Genomic DNA, 13,709 nt, shown 5'->3' on the forward strand with positions numbered 1-13,709 from the left:
GAGTTTATGCCTTTGGGGCTTAAAGACTGATTGCAAGACAGGTTGCTCAGGCAGACATTCTCTATTTACAAGATACTCAAGGACTCCATTTTCTTAATGTGTTTTCTCTCTTCTCAGCCTGTTACAGGAAGCAGTCTGCAATTTGTGTCCTGTGAGTGCTCTCCATTGAGCCAGGCATGACCTGGGTTTTGACATAGAGTTTCTAGTGAACTGAACATATGTGAATATATATATGGCTAAATTGTTTTGCCTTGCTGAAGGTGACAGTAGGTATTCTGAAATTGCTCCTTATTTGGTGTAATGAGACCTTTCTTGTCTGTCTTTGCCTCTCAGGCACACCAGAGTTATTAACCAGGGGGAAATTATATCACCACCATGTGATTTCTTTAAAAATCATCCAGCTAAGGAAGTCACTCTTCTTATGGTAACAAGAAATGAGTACATCATCTGATGTTCTTTTCCTAAGCCTAATTTAACTGCTTGAGGGGAGATAGGCTGCTTTGAAAACAACCACTTTAATTAGCATTAAATGGTTGGAATTTAAGTGTTTCGGGGGGAGAACTTTGTTGGTAATGAGGTAAATTTTAGATTGACCATATAAACACACCTTGCATGTGTTTAAGCTTTCTGTTTCTCATGTGTTTAGTCAGTTTTCACATACACAAACTCTGGGTCAGATGAGCTACTGAAGCAGAGCACAGCTGTGCTGACAAGAAAAGAGCTGTGCCCACGTGTGCCAGCTGAACACGTGTCCCCTCTGTGGTCACACTTCCATATGATTTATTTTGAAGTAGAGAATGGGATGGCTTCTCAGTCAGATACAGGATTTATGTCAGAAATGAAAGTTTTTATTTCTGCCCTGGTCTTGGCTTCTTGTGCAACCCGGAGCAAGCACATAATTCCGTTACTCTTTGTCTATAAATGGAGTATTATTAAGTTTAAATCAGTGATGCACAGAATGGGATAAATACTTAGATTAGTTGGCCTGCAGTGTCAGTCAGAGTGTGAAAATAAATACCTTCTAAAGCTGTGAGCCAGCTCCTCAGCCAGGTTCAGCTGAAATGGTTTCCCTAAACCCCTGGAGGTATCAGGGTAGGTTCATATGATCTCAAGGCCTGATCCATGTGCCTCTTGGGGGGTCTTCTGGAGTTCAGCCTTTGCAAAAATACCAAGTTTTGCATATTGGAGATGCTGTAAAGGCTGGAAGGAATGTGTAAATGTTACTTACTAATGGTCTCTATTATTAGAAGGAAAAAGGCTCGTGTTAAATTTTTCAAATTGGCAGTGCATTTAAAGCTGAAGCAAATGTGATTCTGCTGGCTGCACAGAAGTGAAATAGGTCACCATCACTACTATGGTGGGCTTTTTTCCTTCTTTGCTTTGACAACACTTTACAAAGCTTGAGGAGAAAAATTATACACAGTTGTAGTATACTTACTTTAATTAAAGAAAAAGCTATGTCTGTATAATCTAAGGGAAGGAAATAATAAAGCTGAGGAAACACAAAAATATCTGCAGGCTACTTGGCTTTGGTAAAATGACTTTGTATTGAAAATATATACTGTACTTTCTCAATAGAATGTAAAATATTATTTATTTACTCTGTGATGAGGGCTGACCCTCTTATTTCTGTCCCATATTAAAGGGTGAGGGGCATGAACACTATCTCCAGGTTAATATTTCACTGTTCTCCAAGTCTTTTTGTCCTTGTCAAATATTCCACAGCTTCTGTGTATGGCTGAGCTTTTCTTGCTAGATGTGGTTAGGAGAGAAAATTAGTTTTGGTCCACGCCATGTAGACCTCCAAAAGAAAAGGCCTGAGGGGGAGATTTTATTTAGTAACCCTTCACACCCTGCACAGCAGCCAAGTGCCTCAGCAGAGCCCCAGATGCCTTTGTGCAGCTGTGGGAGGCACCGTGTGCAGAGGGCAGCTCAGCTCCACGGTGCCCTCAGCAGCACATCCCTCCAGCCCTGGGCTGGCAGAACTTCTGTGGGGTTTGGGGTTTGGGAGAGTCCCCAGGACCAGGTGGGAGGTGAGAATCTGACTCCAAGTTCTCAGCAGGCTGATTGATTATTTTATTACATATATTATATTAAAGAATGCTATACTAAAACTATACTAAAAGAGAAAGGATACATTGGAAGGCTTGGCAAGAATGAGAATGAAAGTTCATGACTGACTCCTCAGAGTCCAACACAGCTGATGGTGATTGGTCATTAATTAAAAACAGTTCACATGGAGCCATTCCAAAGCAGCAAGCACAGGAGAAGCAATCCGATAATCGTTGTTTTCATTCCCCTCTGAGGCTTCTCAGCTTCCCAGGAGAAAATCCTGGGCAAAGAGGATTTTTCAGAAAATGCCACGGTGACACTTCTGCTCTGGGGCTGTGCTCTAATCACACCCTGCAGTGTCTGCACAGCCCTCTGGGCTTTGGGTGTCACCCACGTGCCCAGCTCAGGGTAACCAGCTGCTGGTTTATAATCCATAAACAAATGGCTGGGGGTACAGTATGGATGCCAAGCCGCAGAGCACTCCATGCCCAGCTCCAAGCTCTGGATCTGCACAGAATATCTGTCTTCTACTTCCTAGGCTACTGACATCCTCTGCCAATTCTTTATATGGCATGGGTCCATTTCTTTTCAGTCCCTGTGACCAGCAAAGGGTGTCTGGGTGACAGAGTAGCGGAGTTCAGTTGTTTCACAGAAATGTGTTGCCTCTTACCAGCACAGGCTCCTGATGCTGTGAACACCAGGATGGTAAGGGTGAATAATAAAAGAGGATGGATGCACTCCATTTTCATGCAGACTGGTAGGTGGGCAGTCCTCAGCTTTAGGACATCAGTGTTGGGATACACGTGGGAAGATGTTGTTCCCAGACATCTTGTCTCTAGGCAGATATCCACATTAAATAAGGAAAGACCAGGAGGGAGAATAAGCTGGGAACTGCAAGTCTGTGCCAGGCAATAAAAGCATGTAAACTATGCTATTTGACACTTGGAGAGAATCCAATTTGGTTTTCCCCCCTTGTACTGAAGATGATGAGAAATGCTGAGCCTGGTTCTGTTCCCTCACTGCAAAGTTTAAGATAAATATCTCCACGCAGCTCGACTCCAGGGGCAGGTTTTCTGTCCCTACTTTGTTCTCTATGTTTAGGCTATTTGCAACTCTCTGACATTTTGCTAGAACTTCTATGGCTTTTCTTTCATCAGTATATATTTTTAAATTACAGTGTTCTCCTTTTCCTCTTCTACATCCACCAGAGACATGAGCATTTGTGTTTTGCTAGACCTTTTGCAATATGTTGGTTCCCTTCTGTCACAGGAGAATGTTGGGTGAAAAGAATACTACTACTTTATCCCTGTGCTTTCTCCTCTGTTGTGTCACTTTGTTCTGCTAGACAAACTATCTTTGATTTAGTGGGCTTGAAGTATGAGTGCATAATGGATTATCTGTCACTGGACCAAATCCATCATGGTTAACAGTGTATTGACAGGGCATATGGCAACTATCCTTGACCTGAGGTTTAAAGTACCTGTTGTCAACATCATGAGGTTCTTGCTCCTGCTTGGCATGAAATTTGATGCAGAATATTCTTTATCAGCTCTTTTATTATAATATATGTACTAGTTTTGTCTCTGACCCTTTTTTTGTCTTTTTAACTAGTATAGGTCTCCCTTTTCATTTGTGTAGCAGAGAAGAACCCGGCCAGACAGCGCTCAGAGTTTTAAAAATAAAGAGATAGAACCTCTTTTGATTTAAATAGAAGCCAGCCTTTGAACACTGAGATAACTCTGAGATGTTCATTGTAGTTAGGCTGCCATTTAATTTCCCAGGCCAGGATGTTTTACATATTTATTTGTGGTACCTGTTTTTGGAAGGCAAGTATGGAATTATTTCTGTCTGTTATGACAGTTCCTTTGCTCCTTTACTCACTTTAGGCATTTGTGCTTCAGCATTTGTTTCCCACAGCATCATTGGATGTCATAGCCAATGTTCCTGCTGTTTGCTGTGTAGCAGCAGAGCTGCAGTAGTTTCTGTGGGAGAAGGAGTCCTTTTCCTCCCCAGGGAGGGTGTTTTGGTGTCTGCCCCATGCTCCTGGTGATGGGGCCTGACAGAATCACTCCTCTGGGCTGTGATGGACCGATGAGGTAGTGCTCTTGTTCCCAGTGCTAATGGTGCTTGTCTGAATTCAGAGATCCCAAGGCTGATTTAAGCATGTGAACATGCCTGCTGGACTTACTGGTACCTAAGTTCAGTATGTGTTTAAGTGCTGTGCTGAAGTAGGAGCTTATTTTGGGTCTCCATGCATCTTTACAAAGATGAAATAGTGATGTGGAGTAAGTAAAGTAATTACTGCCAAGTGAAAAGTAAAAGACTTGGAGGAATATTATTGATGTACTTTCAGGAGAAATGTATTTGGTCAGCTTCCAGGCAAGCAGTGTCTTTGCTGTAGCTTGGCTTGTGGTTTGTGGACAAATGAAAATAAATTTTACCTACAAACGGTGGTACTAAACCTTCATCTTACTTATTGGAACATCCATATATTCACACAAGAATGACCCAGCTTCTACCAGAACGGATTTTTCCTCATTGTTCCTTGTTTTGTGGAAATGGGGGGTGTTTAGCCTGGGGAAAAGGAGGCTGAGAGGACACCTTATCATTCTCTACACCTCCCTGAAAGGATGTTGGGAGGATGTGGGTGTTGGTCTCTTCTCACAGGTAACAAGTGATATAATGAGAGGAGATGGCCTCAAGTTGTACCTGGGGAGGTTTAGATTGGGCGTAGGAAAAATTTCTTCACAGAAAGGGATGTAGAATATTGGAATATGCTTCCCAGGGAAGTGGAGGAGTCACTATCCCTGGAGGTGTTAAAAAATCATGTAGATATGGCACCTGAGGTCATGGTTTAATGGTGAACAGGGTGGTGGTACTGGGTTGATGGTTTCTCTTAATGATCTTAAAGGTCTTTTCCAACATGAGGGATTCTGTGATTCTATCCAAATGCTTTCTTGCATTGTCTCCTAATCCAGACACCTGAGTGCCTTCTGCTTGCATAATTAATGATATGTTAATATCTTTTCTGCTCCTTATCTCCCAAAGAGGTTTTTTGATGAGGAAGGAGAAATGTTTTCCTCTGTGGACCAGCCTGGAAATACATACTGTTGGCAAGGACGAGGTGACAGTTTGCTTCCTGTTTGGGTCAGAAATGAGGGGGTTTATGGTGAACCTTAGCTCCTGCTCTTCTGTACCTGTTCCTTTGTCCTGTTTGGTCCGTGTAAGAAGCTCATAGTGGGATCATGGTGCTCACTGCAAGCTGCCTGTGAGAAAACAAAATTGTGATCCTAAGTGGCTAATCAGCTTAATCCTTACAGCAGAGGCACAGGAGGGTTGATCTCCACCATTTCTGCTGCTCCTGTTGGCAGCCACGCTGCTGCTCCATGCCCTGGCAGAAGGTGACACCATGTCACTGTGCCCTGAGGGACCCTGACCTGGGGGTGGGGGAGTGCCTGGCCATGAGTGACCACACCATGGTGTACATCTGGAGCCCCACAGGATGTTTGAGATGGCCAGGGCCCAGCCTCCTCCTGCTGTGCAAACCGGTGGAAACTCTGAGCTTTTGTCACAGCTTGAAAAGGTGGAGATGTGAAATACATTTTGTACCCACAGGTATTGCTGATTTACTGTTTTTTTGTGGGAATTCTTGCAGGCATGAAAAAGGGTAATTATGTGAGTCATATTCCTAGAAAAGCTTCAGACATAATTCTTAGGGGAAACAATATCAGGCACTATCAGTTGATTTGTATGTAGACATCTAAGCAGTAGATCATGCTTTAAGAGGATCATGTATTGCAAAACCACAGGGTTCCAGCAAATTTATTTCTTGGGACAAAGCTGTGGAATTAAGTAATTCTGTGTCCTCCTGTGTTTTTCATTATATAAGTGCTTAGCTTCTGCAGACAAAACTTTAAGGAACTTTGAGCATCATCCTACAAAGACTTCAGACTACCCTTTTGCCAAAAACTCCTAGTGAATGAACAAATTCAAAAGAAAATATCATTCATCAAGATAACCCGTAGTCGAGCACAGAGGAGTTGAACTGAAAACACAGGCAGACAAACTGCATCTTACACACTTTATATTCTTCTCATGGTGAGAATTTGAAGATACCCATCTGTTTGATTCTTTTTTCCCCTTAGCTAGATTGTAATATCCATATATTCCTCATGTCCAGTCCAGCTGAACTGAAATATAGACCTGGCTCTGTGTGAGACCTGTGATGGATTTTATAACTATGTTCCAAAGTTTCACATTTCTGAGTGCCAGACCAGGGAACTGCATCTCCATTTCAGAAAAAAAATGAGCTCACAGTGTGCCTGCTGTGTGATTTGTGTGCCAGTCACACCTCTCGTCACTATGTTCAGCACACAGGCAATGCACTCCTGTGGTTTGCTTGGCTCAAGCCTGTGGAAAGCCAGGTTATGAGAAAGTGTTTAAAGTTTTTATTAAGGCATTTATTGTGGTGCAGTGTTGGATTGTCACCTGCAGGAGCCCAAATGTGAAAGCAGTTTTGTGACATGCACGTAGTACAGCAACAGCATAGGGATGGAGCTCAAAAGGAGATCATTGTTTATAGTAAATATGAAACAAACAGCTATTGGAAGACAAATAAGTGATATTGTCAGGAATGGTACTGACCTTTGTTTTGTTTTGGACAAAATAATGAAGTCCTTATTTCGTTACATCTGTATAAAACAAAGACAGAATAGATATAAAATACACAGCTCTGACCTCACTACTTCTTTACAGTGACATAACCTGGTACTTCTTATCCTCTGTTCCTTTAGCTAAGGTGGGTATGGTATTTATACAAGTAAACTACTGTAAAAACAGATACTGATGCAGATGAAAACCTGTTAAAAGATTCCTTTTCTGTGCCCAAGGAACTGTTCACAATAATCATTATTCTTCTTTGCATGATACCCGACTGTGTGAGGCATTACTGTTCTTACATGTTTATTACTGGTTTTTGTTGTTTATTATTAATATTATTAGATGTTTATCTATTATTAGACTTTTGCTGATAGATATTTACTATTATCAGACATTTATCCAGTATTAGATGTTTATTGACTATTAGATATTTATCAGTTCTTAGATGTTTATTATTAGATGTTTATATTGATAGTTTTTTACTACTGTTAGATACTTATCTGTTATTAAATACCTATAATTAGTAAATATTTAGAATAAAGACTCAACAAGGTAAAGACCTTGTTGAGCCTCTAAAGGGAGGAAAAGATGCCTCAGGTTTCAGCTTTTCTATTTTTCCCATTCTGTGCTGCTTTAGTGGGTGGGTCTGGCATTCACATTCGGGGATGGTGAGCTCTGTGCACAGAACAGGGAGACAAAACAATTCCTGCTCCAGCTGGGCACCAAGGACAAATGATCCCAATCTCAGCCCCAGAGCACAAACCCCGTGGGCTGCAGAGAGAAAAACAAGCAGGGTGGGAGTGCCTGGGCTAAAGCTGGAATGGGACAATGAACTGCAAGGTGCAAATGGAGCAGAACTGATCCCAGGGAGAGAGCCCGGGAGCGCTCGTGCATTTTGGGGCCATTTTGGGTCATCTTGGGTGCAGCCCTGGCTGGGCTCTGGTGCTGCCCAAGGTGGATCCATGGAGGAGATGCTTTGAATCAATCCCTGCTTTATTCTTTAACTGTGTCTAATCTCTGTTCTAGGGCAGCCTTCACAAGGCATCAAGGTAGATACAGGATGTTTTAAATTTTCAGAGAAAATTTTTGTAATGTTACCTTTTAATGTAACAGTCAAACAGCTGCTTCTTCTCATTGCTATGAAGGTAAATGAGATCCTGGTCAAGGTTTCAAGAGAGAGAAATAAGTGGATGCTTTGTATAAGTAATGCCATTGGCTGGGGGGGATGACAGAGAAAATAAAAAAAAATCTTTTGCTCGTGCCCTTCTGTAACTCTCTGTGGAAGTGCACACAGAGGGCATTGCAGAAGGGCATAAGCAAAAGACAAAAAGCAAGTGTTTCCAGAAATCACAATTTTTTGTTACAGGATTCTGCTGTCAGAAGTTTTGGCACCAGTTGTTGTAAAGAGGATGGTGTGTTAAGTCTCAGATTTAACCCATAATTCATCTATTTCTTTTATACTGGAGATGAACAAGAACTGAAGTATAGGCCGTTTTATTAATTTATTTGCATTTCATCATTTCCTTGTCATGTGTCAGTGATGACCTCTTCTACTGTTGGTTCCCTTGTTGTCCATTCACTAATAATCTCACAGGAGAGCTCAACCTCGTTTTCTAAGTGAATTCCTTGATTGCTGAACTTCATCTATGAATGAAATACTAATGCATCTCCTTCCCTTCACTCCAACCCCTTGGACATTTCCTTGTTCCTTCAATGACATTCATTGTCACACCGCCTCTTCCACCCACCAGCACAAGAATTCAGAGCACTCTCACCAGCTCCTGTCTCAGGACTTGGGTGTGACCATGTGCTCCTTTCCCAGTAGCTTCCCTGCAGGCTTGTGTTTCCATGCAGTCCCTTTTGGCCATTCCAGATCTTTGATAATGGTACCATTGCTGAAATAAAGCGTTCAGCAGCATCAGAGTTAGTTAAACTTTGCTCAATTGAAGTGCTTGTTGAGCACAAAAGAAGTGACATTGCCAAAGACGTGAACAAATACTCATCCTTCTCAGATTTAGGGAACTACTGAAATGCTGCTCCTTTATCAGCCTTGGGGTTTGGGGGGAGAGGTTTGGATTGTTGGGGGATTTTGGGCTTTGCAGATATTATTGTATTTGCAGGGTGCCCCGTGACAGGAAGAAATGATGAATGTGACTCCATGTTCTCAGAAGGCTAATTTATTATTTTATGATACTATATTATATTAAAGAATACTAAACTGAAGAATATGCATAAGAAGAATACTGTATTACTAAAGAATACAGAAAGGATACTTAGAAAAGGCTAAAAAGATAATAATGAAAACTTGTGAATTTTTCCAGAACCTCGGCACAGCTTGGCACTGTTTGGCCAAAGAGTCAAAACAATTCACATGAAACCAATGAAACAATCACACTCCAAGCACATTCCAAAGGAGCAAAACACAGGGAAGTAAATCAGATAATTATTGTTTTCCTTTTTCTCTGAGGCTTTTCAGCTTCCCATGAGAAAAATCTTGGGCAAAGAAAATATGAATGTGACAGGGGTATGGTTATATTCTGCTAGTCCTGAAGGAGCAACCAGCTGATGTCCCCAGGTTTTCTTTCTGGTTTCTGACCCAGAAAGGCAACTCCTTTATTGAGCAGATGTGCATGGGACAGGGAGAACTGCAGTGAACGTGGTGAGCAGAAGGAACTGAACACTCTAAGTGAAGAGTCAGAGGAGCTGATCTGGGGGACCTCGCTGTACATCTGTGAGTGCATGGCCTCACTGGGAGGCCCGGAAAGCTCGTGGGACACCCTCAGTACTCAGTTTGTCCCATTGTTTCAAGGACCTGTGGTGGGGTTGGGGGTTTTGGTTTGTGATACTTAATGCTGCTGTTCTTTGTAATTAATATTCTTTGTGATTAACACCTGCTCAAGTTTCCCCAGCGTAGTGGTTTTCCAAGCTGGTTACATAGAAGCAATCTGGGCTTCTGCACTTCCAGGCATAAGGTCTTCTAGTGGAGAGATGTGAGAAGATGAGAAAAGTCTTTGGGGTCTTTCCTTTTCCTGTGGTGGTTAAATGCCAGGGCTTTCAATAACTTCAGTTCCAGCTGGGTTGTTGGGATTCTGAACTATGTACTTCAGCATAGCTTATGGATTTTAAACTTGTCACATTGTACTTTTATTATAGATATGGTCTTGCACTTGCAAGCTGCTTTCTTGATCTTTTGCCAGCAAGGCTTTTGTAACAGTCCTTGGAAGATGCACCGTAGCAGCTCCCTTTTATAATATCTATCATTAACACCTCTTTGGCATCTCGAAGCATTTCTTCTTTGCTGGAGATTGGAGCAGTTGATTAGGCAGCCTTTTGCTGTCCTCAGGCAATTTCTCAGTTTTCCACCTTGTTTCAAATCTACTTTTCTACCAGAGGTCCTGAAAAAAGGTTGTGGCAGGGCAACTGCAGCCCTTACCTTCATGGTAATAATAAACTGTTTGAAAAATTTCAATCAGGCCAAAGCAGAGAGACAGCTTTAATGAGGATTTGTAGTGACCTTCTGTTTCATAGTAGGTGGATTCTGGCACATTGTCAATTTTAATTCGTACTGATCTTCCTGTGGCTTTTGATAGCAGAGATCATAAGTTTCTCTTAAAATACCTGTAGAAGCTCCTGAGCCCTGTGGGCTCTGATCTGACATTGCTTCATTAGTATTTGCCTCAGTGGTGCCAGTTTGTCACTGTAAATATCTCATCTTCTGATATTGCCCCTGTGAACTGCCAGGTTCCCCAGGGCTATGAATTGGGCGGGTCCCTGGGATTCCTCTATGTATATGTGAGCTACAGCTTGCATTCTCAAAACTTGTACACATGATAATGACCTGCAGAGAGGGCTCACACGTGTTTATTTCTTACAACTATTTCTGTGTATGTGACAACAGATCTTGCCTGCCAAAGTGCAGACTGTAATACGTTGCAAAAGTAAATGCAAACAAAAATGAGCTTCTGGTTGTCTGTTATTTAATTTTGATTGAATCACATTGTTTTGGTTTTGATTGGTTTTCTAAAATTACAGTAGTAGGCTAGGGATGGGGGTGAGGTTTAGTTTCTGGTTAGTCTTGTAGTGTTGGGGAGGTGTTTCTGGGTGCCAATAGGCAGCAGGGGCTCGCTGCTGTTACTGGTTTGGATAATGATAAGCCTTGCTGATGGAAAATCAGCAACTTACTACTAAATCACCACTTTTTCTTGTCTAGCAGAACTTTACTTAAGGACCATGTGTTAGAGGTGTCTGCCCAATCCTTTAGAAAAATTAAAAATTGAAGATGTGACACCTTTATTTCATGTATAGAGGGAACATTTTTTTATAGCTAATCTGATGTTCTTATTCTTTTATTTTTTTTCTTGACTCCTAGTTATTTTTCTAGTGACTTGAGGTAGAGTTGATCTCATATCAAATGTATCTCTAGATAAACAGCTATCACTGGGCTAGATATCGTGACTGGAGTTATATCAGTGGAGAGACAGAATATACCTGTGACATGATTAATTTTACCCTAAGAAGGCTTCTACAGATTTAACTACAATTTGGAGGGTGCAAGTCCACACAAGGTTATGGTCTAAAGAGACTTGGGAAGGAAAAGCACAAAAAAGCAAAATGTCAAAAGAGCCACAGCCTGTGTAGGCAGTGCTCAGTGTCACAGACCTTTGAGCAGCACTGCTGGTGATCATCTTATGCACCCAGAGAGTGTGGGCACAGAGTTTGTGGTGATTGGGAGTGGGGCCCAGCCTCATCCCAAATTGGCTGCAGCTGTGCAGGACAGGTGACTGCTGTTGAAGGTGAGGAGCCATGGGGTGCCCAGGGGTGCTGAGCAATCACACAGAGGGCACATAGGGGCAGGGCATCAACAGGGCATCAATGGCAAGATTCCCCTGGAATTCCCTTTCCTGGAGCCAGGATCTCAAGGTCTGAAGGACTGGAGTGGATAGAGCGGTTCTGTCCTCCTGTAGTTTGTGTAATCCTGCATGGAAACCGAGTCACTTCATCCCCTCTGGGCCAGGTTTTATTGCTCAGGAGTTCTTGGGATGGAAACTGTGGGCACAGAGTTTGTGGTGATTGGGAGTGGGGCTGTGGCTGATCCCCAATTGTCTCCAGCTGTGCAGGACAGGTGAATGCTGTTGAAGGTGAGGAGCCATGGAGTGCCCAGGGGTGCTGAGCAATCACACAGAGGGCACACGGGTGCAGGGCATCAACAGGAGGGCATAAAAGGCTGGGCTGAGAGACAAGAGGAGTAGATGCTCACAGCCTTCTGATGGGATGTGGTGTTGTTCTGTATGGGTAGGTGCCTGAAGCCTTCTGATGGGGTAAGGTGTTGCTGTGTTTGGTGAATGTTTAAAGCTTTCTGAAATTGTGTGGTGACACTCTGTATTTTGTATTGTGGCCATCTTGGCTGCCATGTATGCTGTGGCATATGCTGCAACAAGAGAGTGTAGCGCTTCTGTGGGAGGCTCCTGTTGAGGTCTGGGTTGATAAAGTAGCTGGACTCACTTCCTTTGGGGTGGTACTTTTGAGGGTGAGGGAAGAGGTATGGGGGAATTGGTTCCCTGAAGAGCTGCAGTGTCCAGAATGTGAGAGGAGCTCTGCGGTGATTTCTTTTTGCCTGTGCCACACGCGCAGTACTTTCATAACAGGGTGTGTCTGAGCTCCTGGTTCGTAGTATCTGTTCAACTAAAGCAACCCTTTTAGGAGCAGAGCTTGTTAGTAATTTACCTTCTGACTCAGTGCCTGTATCCTCAAACTGTACTCTCTTGTTTGGATCATATCTCACTTTGAAATGATTTCTAAGTTCTCTTATACACAACCACTGTGGGTTTAGCTGTGGGAGCTAAATCTGACAGGGATTATGAATTGGAGTCCATCACCACCGCAGTTCACAGTCCAGGGTATTAAAGTGACCTGAAATCAATAGTGGTTTACATTATAATGTGCCTGCCTCTGAACTGGAAACTGAAGAATGGACACATCACCTGCATGTGCCCCTGCAGCTTTCAGCAGAGGGTGAGACGGCAAAAAACTAGAAAGTTGAACTTGGCTTAATAGGGTTTGGAACATCTCACAGGGAAATGCTCTTTTTTAAGAGCTTGCATGATTGTTTTCTATTCTGTGTGCTTTGATTTATGTTTGATGCACATTAAGTTTGCATGTATTTCTAATTTACGTAGTTTCTTCAAATTTTGTAATTTTGTGTGGTTTTGCCACTTATCTCAAATTGCTATCAGCTGTAATTAGCACACTGTTTTCCTAAGTACAAATGAAAATGCAAGCTAAAACCAAGACAACAACCCTGCTATTCCACATGAGGCAATTTCTGTATTTAATACCCTGTTTCTAGTCAGTTATTATACAGCTCTTATCTGTGTAATTCACTGTTCTGTCTCCACAAGTGGTCAGAAAGTACAAGGCAGCAGCTTACTTAAATGCACATCTAGAAATTGTTTAATGATTTTGAATTACTTTGTTTCTAGTTTTATCTAGCTGGCTGTTAATTCCTTATTACCTAAGTAAACCATAAGAAATGGTAGTAGTATCTGATGCTTTTGTTAAAAAAGTTATATTTGCTAGTAGAACATTATCAGATAAAAATAATGGATTAGTAATTTCATTAGATTTGGAATAGACTCTGTAAACCAGTGATGCTTTTTCGGAAAAGGGTGAATGTTGTAAATATTGTCCATAACATAAATTATTAGGAATGTGCCAGAGTTTCTACTTCTGCCAAACAATGCTGTGCATGTTTGGTTTGGGGTTTTTTTTTAGTTTCTCAGCCTCCCCCAGCTGGCTGAGTTTCCAAAAGCCTGTGAGTGCTGTGACAGGTGGCAGGGAATTCCCTCTCAGCCCTGCGGTGTGGCTGCCTGAACCAACAGGTATGCTTTGTTTTCCAGGGCTGCCTTGCTGCTCCTTTCTGTCGTTGTTTTTCTTGAATCTGAGGCTCTGTGACCATCAGATAGCATTGTTGAGCTGTAATGTTTAGGTCCTGTTTGTTT

Source organism: Melospiza georgiana, chromosome 6 (genome assembly GCF_028018845.1).
Source record: "Melospiza georgiana isolate bMelGeo1 chromosome 6, bMelGeo1.pri, whole genome shotgun sequence".
NCBI lineage: Eukaryota > Metazoa > Chordata > Aves > Passeriformes > Passerellidae > Melospiza > Melospiza georgiana.